The sequence below is a fragment of the Rhopilema esculentum genome, chromosome 8 (assembly GCF_057945365.1).
Source record: "Rhopilema esculentum isolate cy_ngs chromosome 8, ASM5794536v1, whole genome shotgun sequence".
NCBI lineage: Eukaryota > Metazoa > Cnidaria > Scyphozoa > Rhizostomeae > Rhizostomatidae > Rhopilema > Rhopilema esculentum.
In genome coordinates, this window is record NC_142822.1 from 2,997,281 (window position 1) to 3,015,698 (window position 18,418).

Below are 18,418 nucleotides of genomic sequence, written 5' to 3' on the forward strand. Positions count from 1 at the left end.
TGTAGGCTGCTCTTTATGGCAGCATTGCGTAGATGCATGCGCATGCGTGAACGAAGGCAGGCGACCAGCGAAGCATGGACAGGTACTCAGGTCAGTGCATTGTTTTGGCTGGCAATCGCTTGATCTTTGTCTGCAGAAGATACTGGGGATAGCTCCAAAGGTCACCAGATGTATAGCTAGTTGAGAACAAGTTATAAATTTACGATAATTGTTTCAATCACTTCAACGAACAGGTCACACTTGTCCTCATCCCTGCAACACAAAAATGCAAACGATGGCAAAAAGGTCTCCGAAATCACAATCAAACAACGAAACAAGTTGCAAAAACAAAATAGTAGAATGTATAAATCACAAAAGCTTGTTGGTCGGATGCTGCTAAACAAGTCTGGTACAATATCTCCTCTTAGATATCTCTTCTTATCAACCTAGGCAATCATGAGGTATTGTTAGCTAAAACAGGGCCCGCACCACGAATTTTAAAGTGGGGGGGGGGGGCAAGGCTAAAAATGTAGGGGCTAAGGCTTCTTACCCCTTCTATTGCAGTTTTAAAACTACTTGTTTCGCAAAAAAGTGGGGGGCCATGGCCACCCCGGCCCCCCATTGGCGCGGGCCCTGTAAAAGCCAAAAGCAAGAAGACTCATTGCCGGTGTAATATGCCTTTTGGTACCCTATGCAAAAGTGTAACATTGTGAAACGCAACGTGTTTCAAATCTTGTGATTTCATCGTAGTGTGATGTTTTGACACGCTATGAGTAACAAATTGAACACAACTCTTTTCGACTTTAAAATTTCACACTTGACTTTGGAGTCGCGAATAATGTTGTACTTTTTATTGCATAAGCTCAACAAGGGAAATCACAACACCGCTTCTTATTAGCACCCCATTTTAAAGGCTGGTTCACATGCTAAGTTCCACCATTCGTTTCGGTTCCCTATTTTTTAAAGACTTGGGTGCATTTTTGTACAAACAAAATTGTCACGCGTTTGTGTACCCGGCCGTTTTGCTTTTTTGGTACCCTATTGTTTAAGTGCTTCGGTACGTTTTTGCATAACCCAAATTGCCGTGCGTTTGTGTACCCGGACTGTTTTGCATACTAAATTCCACCATTCGTTTTGGTACTCTATTGTTTAAATGCTTGGGTACGTTTTTGCAAAACCAAAATTGTCATGCGTTTGTGTACCCAGACCGAAATGCATAAGGTTACCGAAACGCATAAACAAAGGGGGGAATAAGCGCTCTCAGCACCCTATCTGCCTCTGCGGTCCCTCTGTACTTTGTGCTATGGGCTCTTCTAGCTACCATTCCCTAGACCCCACCCAGTCTATTTGTGCTACAAGACCTAGCCTCCTTGAATGGAACTATACAATAAGTATTTAATCTCAATCACTCATGGAAAACCTTTAGCTAAGCCTATATTAGGTTTAAATGAGAACAATCAGCAATCTTGTTTTATTGCATAAAAACTGTAGAATAACTTAAAGTGCCTGTGACATGATTTTTTTTATTCTCTTAATTGAAGCGTTGCACTGCTCTTATAGTAGATCTGAACTTTTTTTGAAATAAAAGCGTTTTGATATTGAAATGAAGCAAAATAGTGTGACCTAGCCAAGTCGCTTTATCATCATTCGCCTTTCTCTTGTGACGTCATGGGAGAAACTCGTTATTGTAATTATGTAAGCTTGCCCCTCATTACCCCGTCAGGCATCCCTGACTTGCTACTAAGGCAAGGCAAATGACTTACTCTCAAGTTCTAAATAGAAGCAAGGTTTTAATAGTTTGGAGTCGGGAAATTTTTAAAAATTAATAAAAATGGGGTGATAATAAACGGAAGGAGGGAGAATTCGTAAAAAAACTGATAGTTACGTTAATTAAAGGGAGTGCACTTTATATGATTAGAATTTCATATATAAAAATGTAAAATACAAAAACAACTAAAACAAGTCTCTTATCAAACAAACCGTAAAAAACCACGATTCTACTGCATATGGACTAAAATCATTGGACACTGTCTTGCCAAAATTAATTAACCGGGCGGAGGCCCGAGGGGTTTGAAAATTAATAATCATCCATCCTTGTATTAAGCACCAATGAGTAGGCATTGAATATTGAGAAGAAAAAAGAAGTGCCTATACCCAACATTCCATTTGTATTTCCAAGCATTTCGAATTGTTATTTTGAGTGCGAATCAGTGATTTTGCTTCACAGAATATGATACCTAGCGACATTTTCGTTTATAGCTTTATCATTCAAAAACAAGGCCATGCCCTGAGATCTAGTCCCAGTCCTCTGTATGAAACCTGAGACACTTCCGCGTTCCGCCTTCTTTGTTATCAAGTTGCACATGACTTCTAGGAAGGGAATTTACCTGCAAGTTCGAAAGTGTGAAGGGGATAAACCACGGGTTAAGTGACTAAAGCTTATTACCAACAAAACATTGAACAAAATGGACGACCAAGAAGCAGCTGAAGGAGTTGGTGTAGTGAATCAAAATGTTTTCATAATTGATGTAGAAGAAACCCGCCTTATTCCCGATTTGGAAGTACAAATAGAGCAAACTGAAAAGAAGAGGAGAAAAGTCGAGCTGGGCGAACTTGAAAAGGGTTTCGATGAAGCAAATGTTTACAACAGATTGGATGAAGGTGACGACTTGAATCTATTGCCAGGTTCCAATTTGCGGCTCAGCTTGGTGTGGTGGAAGTGCCTCTTTCTCGTGAACATCACAGGATTTTTTACAAAAAAACAGCTTAAATCCAGGTATGGTTATCTTTATCGCTTCTGGCAAGTAATCGCCACCGCACTCATTGCCACATACCATCTTTTCCAATTTGGAATTGGCAAACTAAGTAGCAAGCATATCAGGCCTGTTGTTGTGGCCGAGAGTAACTATCCTTTTACATACGCCCATGATGTATTGTGGCAGCTTAAATGGTCTGTAGCCTATGTCCTTGGAATGGCATACTTTGGATCAGGCCACATAGAGGTATTGGTATCCTGCCTGCGCCTGCCTCGCGATGTTTTCAAGAAAGCAAGGCGACACTGCGTATGGTATGTACTTATTATTACCATACTGGTCCTGATTTTGCCAGCAGCATTTCATGCTTTGCAGCTATATGATAGTATGCAGCGACAGAGTAATGAAAAAAATGGAAGCAAAGCAGACAAGTATGAAAATATTGTAATTTGTGATTTGCTGTACTTGGCCTTCAGAATCGCAACAGTGCCTTCCTTCTGCATTGTCACTGCTGTTTTGTACCTGGTCAAAGTTTCGATTGACACTCTTGGGAGGACACTGAAGTGTATAAACGTCAGCCTTGGCGAACCGTATGCGGAAAGAGAAATCCGAGATTGCAAGAATATAATCCGGGCAGCGGACATCAAGTTGAAGTGGTACCTGAGTTGTCATATGGCACTAATATTAATGACAGCATTTACCGGCTTGTTCTCTTGCATTGAGAGAATGGAATTCAAGATGGCCAAGAACAATAATGCTACTGTCTCAAGCACTGTCAAGCTGAATAATAATGGACAGAAGCCCAATGCAAAAATGTTTATCGCAGATATTGTTCAATTGAAACAAAAGATGCAGAAACTTGACCACACAAACCAAGCATTTGAAGAAACAAACATGGAGGAAGACTACTTCCAAACGCCCGAACACCTGAAACAGGTTAAAGCCCTTATTGCACAGAATATTGAGCTGCAGAAAGTCAACAAAAGGCTGATGAACATCACTCTCGGTTACTTGCTGAATGCCGAAAAAACGCCATCAAAAATGGTAACAATAAAGAGCTCAGACTCAGGACCGTCTCATCTCCAGTTGAAATTTCACGATGAAGAGGCTCGTAGTGTTCGAGTGTTCCTCGAAAGCATTGTGGGATTCCTAGAAGTGGTTGTACTGTTTTTAATACCACTGACGCTGCTTGCCTGGCACGAGAGAGCATTGTTGCGGATAGCGGATGAAGTAACAGACCTTGACGTTGAAGAGCAGAGAAGGCTGAATTTGCTGATCAATAACAAGAACACAAAATGTGATATTGTCAGTGAACTGAAAAAGATGCGTGGAGTGACAATCTTTGGGCTGCAAGTTAGTCTTTATAAAGGAGCGTTTATAACGATGCTTGCACCATTCATTACAGTCACATTGCATGTCATGTTTAGTCATTATGGAATCAAGTCCTAGTCATTATAACAATGCAACTTAGGCAGTTCGTTATGTATATAGTTTTCTAATGTGTATGGAGAAAGTTCCTTAGGGACATGCAGATAAATATACGATAGGAAATAGTTAAGGGGCAAATCTGGGAAAATATCCTTCTTTGTGGTTATTTTCATTGAGGTGCATAAATGAGGACGCAACCAGACAACGCCACTGAATTCGCACACACTTGAATTCGTAAAATATTTCATCCTGAAAATTTGTATTTTTGTAAAATTAGCCAAGAAAAGTCAAGAAATAGCTACACTTAATTTGATTTGAAAGTTGATTCGTAATCGTAAAACGTCGTGTAAATAGGCACATATATATGTTATTGCTTATTTTCTTTCGAAAAAAGGTGTCACATTTATTGATTTAGTTCTATACAGAGTTACTAACACTGTTGATAAAAAAACACCACGGAAATAGTATAGACAAGTTTTAGGGACAGAGAGTATACAAGTATACAAGAAATGTAGAATGCTGGCGTTACATACCACTTCCTGAAGTCAAATCTAATGGCGAAAATCTGTAAGCAATAGTAGCATGGTTTTCTTCTGAAACTTGTTTAATGGACTAAATCGAACGAAATAGCTTTGATCATAGATCAGTAAATGACTTACTAAAAACTTATATTAAATAAAGGAATATCAGTTAGTGGCGATCCATATGTTATTCTAAGGAAAATTAACCTGGTACAAAACACAGCACTGATTCTTTAAAACATACGTACTCAATTCTTTATAATCTCGTGTTATGTTTTTTTTAAAGAATAAATTCACAAGTTACATTCAAACCATTGTTATGATTGTTAAAACTGCGCCCCCTGATCAGTGCTTCAATTTTGTGTTAAAATCTGAAACTCCACTTCAGAGAGATATTGATGACAAACGCAAATCTGAAAAGTTTTACTAAGGGGACTATTCTGATGACAGTTTTTGTGATGTGGAACTGTGATATAATTTAAGTTGCTTAACTCGAATCTTCCTTGAATTTTTATACTAAGTTAATGATACAGACAAATGTTTATAGGCGAATGACTCTGTCTCCTGAAGCAAACCTTATTTCAAATTTCACGAAAATGTTAAAAAACTGCTTGCAGATATATGCCCTGATAAGAGGGAGTAAGATAGAAGATCTTGCTCAAATTAATCAACGGCAAATTTAACTTTCTTTTAAACATGCTACCAGGAAATTAATTTCTGGTTAAAGGAGGAATTCTGGCCAGTCAATGTTTAAAGGCTGAGCAAACAATCAAAACGTTAAGGACCCCTTCTTGGTTTTGTGAATCAGTATGATATGTAGTCAGATAAGATGATCAAATTTGATCGCAGTTTTAGCAATCATGCTGTAAAATGCTTTAATCACTTCAATGACAGTGTCAAAGCCTGTTCAACAACTATGTTTTGATGTTACTATACCAATGATGCTAAAATTATACATATGGATCATGGACTATACAGTTGTCTCTGGCACACGTGTCATGAATATATTGGTTAAAGCAAACAAAGTCTCGTTTTTGAAATACGCAGTAACCATGGTATCCTTTTGCGGTTCCCAAGTACATTGGGTGGCAGCCTCGATTCCATCTCCTTGAAGTTCACCAATAAAGCTGAGTACTATGATTTTGAATGCCATATCGGTGACGCTTTTAAGCTTATCGTGAACAGATTTGTTCAGGTTTGTGCAGAGCTCTTTGCAATCCACATGATCGTAATCAACATTCTTTAGTCTCTCTGACAACTCCTGCTCTACAATGATTTTTATTCTAGTTTCCCATTTGTCCTGGTGGTCTCTTCCAGATCGCCTCCTTGAAGCTGAATGTGGTAGTGTCAATACTGGAGTATTATTTGATAGATTATCAGTTATTTCCTCTATTCCATGCCATGTATGCGATCTCTTTCGAGTGTCAGAGACAATCTCGCTTTCATTTGAGCCTACTGAAATGATGTCAGTCTTACAAATGGCTGGTGGAAGAGACGCTGACTTTCCAGCCTTTGCTTTTAGCATTGTTTAGTATTTCGCAAAGCAGGAATAGTTTTGACGTCACAAGCACCTCTGTGTGCACAAATTGATCCAAAATGAAACTTGTTTTCCAGCTGCTCAATGTTGCTCAGCTATTTTAATCTATCGACAACAAAAAGCGACCTTGCGAATAGGGAATCTGCTGTCGCTTTCCAAGATGACCATTAAAGCACTTCCAACTAACGATTCCTGCTACGCACGGCGATTTCTGTTACGCTTCCAGCTAACGATTTCTGTTTCTGTTACATCAACTTGTTTTGAGAAGTGAGCACTTTCATAGAACTGTGAATTCCAATGATCTCCCAGTGTTGCATTCGTTCTATGTCAGTGATTCTTAAACGACTGATCTGTCATATTTATGTCTATTTGTCCTGGTGATAGTTTTCCTTGGTTCCAACAACGTCTACGTTCAATGATTTTGTAAGCTTTATCTATCAGGAATCGTCTCTCTCGAGCTAATCCTGTTCACAAGGATTGTCTCTTGTTGCATTAAAAATCCAGAGGATTGAGAAAGATGGATCCTTCAAATGAATTCCCACGAAACGTTTACCCGCTAAACCAAGCTGCTTGTAGGGTTTAACCAATGCGAACCGTGAAAATTCAGACTTCTGCAATGACTTGATACTTGTTGGCACCGAATCTGAGCTTCTGAGAAATCAAACCCCCTGTTGCAGGAAAGCTGTCCCTGTCAACTCTTTGACCAGTTTCACCAACTTCACTGAGCAATAGCAACTACACCACTGCTCGTTCGTGTATATCAGGTAGGTAAAAAGCAGTACAAATCGGACAACAACCAGGTCTTCAAAATTATTCAATTATAAAAAATCTATATAGTTGAAGCATCTGATGGTAGGCAAACATAACTAGTTTATTTAGTCTTCAAAATCGGTATTGGAAATTGAATTGTAATTGGTCCATCTTCTACTGAATGACTGTCATAATAACAACTCGCCAACCTTGATGATCCACAGTGGCCAAAAAGCTCCAGAAAGGCACTGCTGGTCCAGGATGTACCTTATTGCAGGTAACCAACAAAACCTCTTTGTATTACAATTATTGTCCGATATTTTCTAAGGAGAGCTTCGATTATCCATTCTCTATGCTCTACAAATGAGCTGCTTGTGGACGGACCATTATTCTTCCAGGGGTGACATTATTTATATTACCTGTTACCACGTGAAGTCATTTACGTTTTCACTTGCTCTAACATTTGCTGGGACACTACAGGGGGTGAGGGGGAGGGCTAAGATTCGATTTCTATGAAACTTTCGCACCACAATGGGAAATTTGATTCAAGGTAAGCTAATGAGGGACAGATGTCCACTAGGTGTCATGCTTCCTAAAAAGGACCGGTGTTTCTCTAATAGAGGTAATCGCATGATCATCGAAAAAACAGAGGAATGACTTTTGTTGCCAATGCTAAAGGAAGGTTTCATTTGACATAATGTAATAGGGGGGGGGGGCGTGCACAGAACAGCAACAGAGCATATCTTTTACATGACTGAAGAAGCAAAAGCTTATTGTCATAAAAAATTAGCCTTTAGGGTAAAAAGTAGAAAGTTAAAAGAAAATGTGGTCAAAACAGGTAACCTTTCGTTAAGTTTTAGTAAAAAATCTTTCTTTGCACCGAAAACATGATCTTACAGCTTATGGCCGTTTTGGCCTTCCATAGTACTGTCATAGTGATCAAGTCCTTCATGTATCTATAAATCTGCTGATTCCCATTCTATGTATTCACAAAATTAAAGAAAATCCTCTTTTATCTTAGCTGCAGCATTGCATAAGACGTGCCAAGAAATCATGTATTCATTCTTAAACCGCATTTCATCACTGCCTGCCTCAACAGAATTTTTTGCTTTGCTTTCTACCAAATTCTTCATAGGTTGGAAATATTAGTTTGCATTTAAGACAGGCTGTAATATAATTTTTTAAGAACAGTAGATCATACTACGATACATACATTATACATTGAAAATTTAAAAGTTCAAAGGTGTACATAAAAAAGAAAGATATCAAACAGAGGCATGATCCCTGAGGAACCCCACAAGGTCGCTTCGTAATGTCGGTGTTCTGTCCGAGGTCTACTTTTTGACTTCTGTTTCTGCGTTTAAAGCGAAGCTTCTTGAACCTTTTAACCTTGTTGATGCAAAATTCCAACTTCTTTTAAAGAGTTTCACCATCAGAGGCATCATAGAAGTACGTCCCCCCACCCAAACTTCTAACCTGCTAGTTTGCTAGTTTGATAGCTGAGTATTAAAACTAAGTGGACAATCAAAGTTTTACAGCCAACCTATCTATTATTGCCATGATTTTCGTGAAACCAAAAATTTCGACTTGCATGGAGAATATTGTCAACATTATGCCTATGTTTAGACCCTTTGATTGCCAAAATCCCAGCTGTATTGGTGGAACAGGCCCATGTCAATATTTTATTTTTGCACCCCCCTTCCCTACCCCTCACAAATAATCGATTATTGTAGCGGAAAAAATCATTTACCCTCAGCACCAACACTGCCCCTCCTGCCTTAATCTTTTGCATTCTGTGGCGTCACTGAGCATCATAGAAGTATCCCCTCCCCCCACTTCTAACCTGCTTTCAAGTTCGCTAATCAACAGTCGCGTTTATATGCAAATAAATGCACTTTATTTGTTCGTGTTAAAGCCCCGATCTTCAGTCATTTTTAAGAAAATGCAAAAGTACCGGATACAACACGAGATCTTGATTGTTCCTTTGAAAGTATCCACTGTAAGAGCTTCAACACGCCTGCACAAAATTAGAAATTCAAATTTCACCCGTATATAGAAATTGGTACATCCAATAATTCAATCTGCTTATTTCCCTCTTAGTAGCCGATCCTTTTTGTTCATTGTTGAAAAGGCAAATCCTGGCTTCACAAGTGCGCGACATATTTACTGATCAATTCTGCAGCCGTCAAAAAAGCACTTTTTTAGATCGCGGAACCTTTCATGATTTTATTTGCTAATAACAACTTTTGAAAGAATGTGTACCTTGCACAGATATTCGTGTCGAAATGTTGGTTTTATGATTAAGATAGATATCATCTGTTGTTTGTCACTGCTTCCTAACACTGGACACAAACACCTGCAAAGTTATGATTACAATGATTCCAACTAAACGATAAGATAGGCACTGCAAAAAGTATTTGGACATGAATGTCAATTTTTCAGGATTGTATTCAGCCACCCCTCCCCTTTATTTATACAACCTTGATAGCTACAAAACGGAGTAGGATTATATCTATGACGTATTTATCAGCGGCCATGAACCGGCCCCCTCTCTCGACTACCCAAGTATTTACAGTCAAAAATTGTGCGCCTTTTTAACACTGTTCCTTTCTATCTCAAATTTTTTTTTATCGCTAAAATGCCTCTGGAAGATTTAAAAATTTTTTAGGTATAAAGTCAACTATCTTATTTACCACAACATGGTATTGAACATCGAAATTTTAACATAAATTGGACAAGCAAATAGAATTAAATTGCATAATTACGAGGAACCCTTGCGAATCATGATACCAATCTTGCGAATCATGATACCAAAACACTAGCGAATCGTGATACCAATCTGAGTTTGTTTGAAATCCTCTTGGAAATTGGAATACAAAACATCGAATAAGTAAGTTGTAAGTAAGTAAGTTATTTTAAGTAAGTTGGACTGATTTACATTTCCAATTGAATTATCTTACTCTACACATCATCCTCTTCATAACCTCTGGCTCTCTCAATGAAAAGGGCCTTGCTAACAGTTTTAAAGGGTATAGCGTACTGAAGTGTGACGTCATCAAAAATATGTTTCTAGAATTTCTTAATTTTGACCGCACAATCTGAAAGAGCGGCATAAAAATACCATATGGCTATAACGAAATATGGCCAATGAAAGGTTTTAAGTTTGTTAATGGATAACTGTTATTCTGGCCTGGTTCACAAAGTTATGAGCAAAGACCAAATTAAAGAGGTTTGATGGGGCAAGAGCCTATGCTGATGTTGCCATATTTCAGCCAAACACATTCAACTGATAGGTATTTCATAATGCTCTTTGGGATAAATGGTCAAAATTGAACCATTCTAGAAATATATTTTTGTGACGTCATCATTCCGGTTCTCTATGGTCCCAAAAGGTCCTCCAGGAGGCGGGTCTGTTGTGCAAACTTTTGAATAACTTTACGTAAATTTCAATTTTTAAAAAGACAAGATTAATAAAGAGAATGGGAAGTCACTCTAGAACCCTGTAAAGCTGGTTTCCCCTTCAATCCTGCTTGAATGGGTGCGCCTGAATCCTCTTTCTATAGCCTATTACGTTCCCGCCCAACCTGAATAACGTGTGCTAAACTGAAATATCTATGCTTGTATACAATGACAGTTTTGACATGAAAACAGACATTGCTATATAAAACTGTTTGCAGCATCATTTGTTGAAGGGAGAATGTCCGATATCCACCCAGATATCGCGTGCAACATTTATAACGAAGCAACGAAACAAGTTTTACGAAACGATATGGCAATATTCGATTATATTTAATTTAAAGTAACTTGAGAAAGAACTTTGTACGTGAAAAATTTTTTTATCAGGTTAAAACGTAGTAACTATATTTATTTTCATAAACAAAGTCGTTTTTCAAGTTAAGCTGAATTTTTGCTCATCACATTCAAAATGCAGCACACTGGAGTACACTGCATTATTGTCTTGGTATGACCCCCATACTGGCTCCCGTCGCAGGGACATCGATAGTTATTATGTTCAAAGTGTTGTACAGGCTCCATTTGCCGACAAAGCGTAAGAACCATCCTTTATTTGCTGACGGGTCTGAATATTTGCCGACAAAGCACCCCCTGATGCAAGGCCGCGGTCACACTGTACTTTTCCAAGCATCCTTTTTGCTAATCCGTATTTGTTCTTACATCATGCGACCGGTCACACATGATTTTTTATAAGGATGCTTTAGTACCCTCAAGGAATTAATAGGTCAAGAAAATAACATGCACATTTATAACACGCAGAGTATATTTCCCGCCAAAATTTCACTATTTTTGCTTCTTGGTTCGCGCCAATTTAAAATTTCTTTATTCGTTATCATGATGGAGCTACAATCGTCTATCTTGTTTCTCGTAAATTCGAAAGTTTTTTCTTGGCCTGGTTGACAGTTTTTTTAGGTCCATTTTTATTAACATTATTTATAATTTTTGTCCATGCCTGCCGATTGCGACTGCTTTCCAGCTCCGGGACATTTTCTTTCCACTTTTTAATCAGGCTTCTTGCTTGAATCTCGGACCAGCGACAATTGTTTTCCCCTTTTTTCTTTTCATCTTCGTTTGCAACTTCATTCCCTGGATTCAAGTTCATACGCGCATTCTGGTAGCGTTCAAATTCAATTTGCTGCAAATATATTTGGTACTGAAACGGATTTTGCTGAGAATTGCCTCCAGATCCGGAAGGGTACGACATGATTGTTTTGTAAATTTTGCTTGTTGAATTTTCAGTGAAAAATTTATAAATAAAAAGAATTGTACGCGTGCGCTTTATTTTATTGCAACGGCCATAGGACACACATGTCAAGGACACGCACATCAGTAATCCTTTATGGAAACAGAACATCATGATTTTGTTCATTTAGAACGCATAACAAGTATTTAGCATGGTTTTGGGAAGGTACAGAGCATCCTAAAGAATTAAGGGGATTTCCTTTGAAAATGCAAAATTCCGACCGAATTCCAGAAATGTCTAGCAAGGCCATTAGTACAACACCTTTTAAGAAAGCATGCTTAAAAGCATAGTGTGACCGCGGCCCAAATCTCATCGTTTTTGCAACGGAATATTTTCCAAGGAGGGGAAGAGGTTGTCATACCCACACGCCCTGCCGTAGCAACGGCCCTGCTTGCCTCGTTTAAACCAAGTTGGCCATGCAAAAATTTCAGAAACAGGAGGAGGCTTTAGGCAGAGCCGGCGAAACCAGGGGGGCCGGGGGGCCATGGTCCCTCACTTTTCTGCAGAGCTAAAGAAAAATTTTAAGCAAAAGTATAAATAAATGTAGTATATGATTCTGTAAGTAACTTTGACTAGTATTCTCTTAAATGTGTCCTTAGCTTTACCTTGGTTGCTATGTCTTTACCATTGAAGACATACATAAAATTGAATATGGGAATTAGATCGAAGAAATCGGTCATTGTCTAAGTTTTACAACGAGAACAGCTTGGGTTAGCAAATAGATCGAGAAACCTAGTCCATAATAACTTGGTGCCAGCACAAATTGACGGAGTTTCGTTTTTTCCATTGCCTAAACTTGGCACACAAGGTCTGTTTGTTAGCGAAAACTTTCTCAGAAACATTACAAAAAGAGATAAATCAGCTGTTGAAGGAAAAGAAACAGCTGGAAAGAACTTTTTTGAGAATATGAGAAATAAAGTAAGGGCAGATTTGTTCTTAAAAAGTATCATCAAGAAAATTTCAGAGTTTGATCGTTTGGATAATCCATTCCTACTAAAGAAAGAGAAAATATCGACGAAATTATGAATTCTATTTAAACTTATTTTGACAAGCCCAGTTTGAAGGTTTTTAAAGTTTTTGTTAAAGCACTCCATTTCCGAAAAAATTGAGATCAGATGTTACAAAGATATTTCAACGTTAATGTTTTTTATTAATCCGTGTTTCATTTATTTTTCTCCCCCATCTTATTTCGGGTACTTTTAAAATCTAAAAAAAGGTTTCATTACGAGCTATATGATGGTGGTTATTCTAAAACTTTGCAAAACTTTTCTATTTCAAGTCAACATCACAATAGACGCGACTATGCGACACCTTCAGTCAAAATTCATTTTCGATACAGTTTCTGGCCATCCCTAAGACACCATAATTCTAAAATTTTTATCGCCTTTCCTAAACCCTTTCAAGACAGTGGCTGCGCCAGGGGGGCTACAGCCCCTTCGTCGGAAGCATCTAGCCCCCCCATCCGAGGAAATTTTAGGTCATTGTCTGAGCAAATTTGACAAAATAACGTTCGAAAACTGCTTATTTTAGTCATTTTAGTCCCCCTGTCGGAAGCTCCAGCCCCTCTGTCGGAAGATTTCTGGCGCCACTTCTGTTTCAAGACTTTGATATTTTGGCCCCTTCGCAAATACGTTTCGCCGGCCCTGTTAGGGGATGGGAAACTTACCTTAATCTGCACTGAACGTCTGCCATTTTGTTTATGCCTCTGTTTGGATCTGAGAAAATAAAAATGATGGTCGTACAATACCTGCTTGGGCAGAATTATTCCATCTAGTTTAAATAAAGCCTAAATTTTATAAAGCATTTATAAGAACAATTTTTTATCAAGAGTGATAAAATTTTCAATTATCTCAAAGCCTTTTCACACCCACAGACAAAATAACGGAACTTGCAATCAATCAAAGCTACCGGTGCGCTCAGACGACTACTACCAAAATCAGATAGCGATTCTAACAGGACAGTCTTGATGAATTAGGTCTAACACCAACGGAATTTAAACGGATAAGAAGCTTCATACATGTGTTTTGAGATATTTCACAAGTTGGTTTCAACATTTAAAGCAGCACTTTGTCATTATTGCATTGCTTATGAAATACACAGGCAGATTCAATCAAGACTCATTCGGCCTATCGGCTGGCCATACAAACACTTCTGCTGTGTTCATGCTCACTTCAGTCTTTTTGCTTATCAAGACTGAATTTGCTTATCATGCACATATTTTTAGTTCTTTCGTGCTTGAAATATTGTTCTCCGAATTATTGACCGACTTTCATTAACTGAAAATTCGATTCAGAATGAAGGACTTTCATTAAAAAATTATCTGATTGAACAATGAAAAAATTCACTCAAAAATGCCTATCACTAAAAGCATATTACCCTCACCAACTTAGAATTTAGAAAACTCTGTTACCAAAACTTCATATGAAGATGCTCTTGATCAAAACCCGGTTACTCATTGTCTTAATCAATTATGCACTTAAATATTGCTTGTTCAATTAAAGCATAAGTTACACTATTCGATGTTGCCTACTGCTACCTTATTCGTTTGATTAATTCTACATTAATTATCTTAGCTACCTAGCTACCTAACTCATTATCTGCTTAAAAACGTAATTCCTACTTACAGTATGTAAATGTGAGTCAAAGACAATCATGTAAATATTTCGAGGTAGTTGGCTAAGCTTTTTTTTTGTTTACAGTACTTTCCAATGTCCCAATACATTTATAAATTACTCACTAACTTTACTGCATTACTCTATCTTCGGTTAAGTTTTTACTTTTATTCTTTCTCGCGTGATAATTACGTTAATATAGTTGCCTCACCCTTTTACAATCACAAACTCATTCACTTGCTGTCTGAACTACTGACCTACTCACTTAATTATATACTGGAAGCCTTCTATCTACTCTGCAATCTATATGAGAATGAATTGTGAGCCCATTTAGAAAAGCTCTCTATATTAGATGAATCCGCGTGGGTTCAACCATATGCTTGGCTTATATATTCAGTGAACAGGAAGAGCGTTGACTCTAAAGCATGCTCAATTATTCATGCCAAGTTTGCTAAATCGGTCTTAAAATAAAAGAACTAACAGCAGCTGCTTTGTAGATATCAATAAAATGGATAAATTCAAGATTAGAAAATTCGCATCTAGAAGTCTATGGTTTAGGAAAGCCTTTGTAAGATACGGATTTCAGCGTTCACTTCAAAATTTTCTACCAAAATTAACTCTAATTTGAAACAGGCTCAACTTTTCCTTGAAAAAATACTCGAGATGCTACATGCATCGAGGCTTTGCATGATCAGATTAAGAAAATTTTTATTACCTTCTTTCTAAATAGGATTACAATGTAAGCTTGCATGAAAGTTTCAGTGTAATTTGCATAATCATTAGTTTAATCATGTTGAGCGAATAAATTTTAGTTCGCAAAAAAGCTTTTCACTCTTTTTTATACGAAAATGACTTCTGTTTCAGAAACAAAGACAAATTTATCTAACATAAAGAAAAATTCTTCATCTTCAGATTATTTTTAAACTTGAGATTTCTAAAGAAAAAAATTATAAATTGAATTCCAGATGTCTTAATTAGTACTGGGCTTTACCCGACAAGCGTAAAAGTAGGCAGATTAAAACTTAAAATGAAAAACTCAATTTTTTCCTAAGAAACTCAGTTCGAAATTCAGTACTCTAGTTCTAAACGATTTAGCAAATTTCAGCACTCGTTTAGCATTCATTTCTTATTAAGAAACATGAAGAGTTGGTTGGTTGTGAAGAATTTGCTAGATTTTTAAAGATATTTATTGCTTAAGTCCAGAGTTTTATGCTAATTAGTCAACCAGATCAGATTGATGGAGAATCGCAAAAATTTGGAGTCATGCTTTTCTAGAGCTTGGATTGTTATTCGATATTTGATTGGTGTACTGAAGTTTCATAATTTTTTAAGAACATGTTTCTCACAACAAGTTTTACATAATGAGTGTAATTGCAAGAACAAATCTTTTTGAGGACTTCATAAAGTATTGCAATAAGAAAATTTTAATTAAAACTCAATCTTCGCAAAAACGAGAAATAAAAATAAATAAGAAGGGCAAGTTGGTTTAAAATTCAGAGGAATTCATCAGTTATAGATTTAATAAAAATAAAAACCAAGAAAAAGAGATCAATACCGTAAAAATAATTGATTAATCGAGAAAAAGATATGAATGAATTCAGCTCACTTGCCTTTCCCAAAGAATAAGACAAATCTGACTAAAATCCTTGTCTACAAAACTTGCCGATTAGAAACGCTACTTCAAAAACCAAGAAGCAATTTAAAGCATTGACCACTTTTATCAAAAAATGTTTCCCATCAGGGAGTAGGAATATGGGATGCACAAGGGGCATGTGCTCCCTTAAAAATTTGGAAACCGTCAACTTTTCCGAGAAGTGGCCTAGTTAGAACTTTTGGAAAAGAACCCAGAAAACAAAGTGTCCCTCCATTCCTGTAACACTCTTATTTCAAAAGATTTCTGACGCCCTTACATTGAAATGATTTATATTAAAATAATTTCTCGAACGTCCATCAAGCAATTTCTAAAAGGACAAGCCAAAGAAGCTTGATTTTATTCCGATTGCCGAAATGATTTTATTCCGATTATTTTCAGGTTTCACTTCAAAACCACACACAAGATGTCGACGTCAGTATGGCGTAAATAAGATCTATTGACAAAATGCGTGTTATACGCACTGATCAGTTGTTATTCGTCTGTTGATGCCTAGACCTCTAGAAGATAAAGGTAACGCGATCATCTGCGTACATGGGCTTGGATCAGCCTTGTTATCGCTACCGAAATACCGAGATAGATTAAAATGATCTATAAGTCGATTGCTGTTAATAAGAGATTCACTTTGTCAGATTGCTTCTGAGTGTATGAATCCTCGCCACGAAGCATTAACGACAAACTATGACGGGAGATGCTAGAGAGGAGAGTTTTCTTTAAGGGGGAACGACTAAAATCTAGGGGGGGCAAGAGGTCAGCTAGGAACAAGTGTTGGCGTACGCCTATTGCCTATTAAAACTTTCATTCTAAATTTTTTTTATTTTTTTTATTGAAGCAATTAAAACATTAAGGCCAATAAGGTTAGAAGCAATCAAATTATTCTAGTATTCGGATTTCAGAAATAAGGGCCTTTTGGGTAGAGCAAGTCTTGAAAGGTAAATTTGTAGTTTAGTTTGAAAATTGCTTAAAAGAGTAACATTTTCAAAACACGCCAGAACATTGATAGAAAATTTCATACTAGGAAATATTATTATCCTATGCTCAGGTTTCTGATACATTTTCTAGCATACAATTTTTGATCATTTTTCGGACGTTTTATACTTTGAAGAGCGACAGGCTTCTCTTAATGTCACACTACTGTTTACTGTCAAATGGAATTTTAACAGAAATACGCAAAACTGTTCAATTTAGCCCCGCTTACAGTCACATTCCGCTTACTGTCACAGTTTTCAAAGTAACATTTGGTGTGACTATACCATCATCAAGTCTTCAAAAGCATTTTTTGTTAGGAAAATCTTGACACTCGTGGCAAAGAATTGCTTTTGTGCGATCAAACCTCGAAGATTTTACAGTGATACGAAGGTCAACTATCTGAACATGTGAGATATTTCTTGCATAGCTTCTCTTTTTCGTATTCTCCTTACAGCAGATGAAAACTGGACGATGAAAGAAACTAAACAATGAAAACAAGTATGGGCTTAGGGGATGTCAAACGTTTAGGGGGGGGGCATGATATGGACTGTGCCAGAATATTATTGCTTCATTGAGATATAACAGCCCGAATGGGGTCGTAAATGCGAGATTTTTCACACCTGAATATAACATGATATAACAGCCCCTCCCAGTCCCATCTCTGCTGCCTATGAAAACCACTAGTAATAAAAAATGCTCTAAAAGCAGTCACAGGAGGAGGTCTTTTGGATGAGAGCTAAAATGAAACTAGGCGCTTAAAAGTTAAATAAATATATTAAGACAGGATTACCATCTCTATACATTTTCTTTGTTGATAAAATGACTTGAAAACTTTCTGAATCTTGAAAAAAGCAAAGGCTTTGATGATTGATGATCAATGGTTTGTGATTGGTGATTAAAAAAATGATGACCTAGACCTAGAGCCTCTGAAACTAAACTGCAGCATTATCATTTATCTCCTCTTCGATAAGCTACGATTCCACAATGGCATCTTTGCCCCGGGGCCTCAAGCTAATAAAGACCTCACTGAATGGCATTCAACAGCTCACTGAGCATTCTTTCAAAAACTTCACGGGAGCTATTTTGTTGCGTTTGAAACAGTATTAGGTTAAACAAAAGAGTCTGGTTTTAAATATTACAAACTCCCATTGTTCATTACTTTAGTTGGGCATTTTAGCGAATACTGGGGCGGCGGCCTTTGAAGACAAACAGGTTTTCGAGAATTCAAGAAAACTTTAGAATTATGTTGATCATCATGTTTTGAAATCAGTTGATTCTATTGCTGTAGAAATTCAATCGCTAAAATGGCAGCAAAAGAAATGAAGACTTCAATATACAATTCAGGCACATGTAAACGGCTCTGGATTGATAGAAAGCTTTTAGAGAGAATTTTGAAAACACACTTCCAGCTTAGGAGGCAGACGCGTCTTAGGGAAAAACAAAACTTAAAGTAGGTCATTGA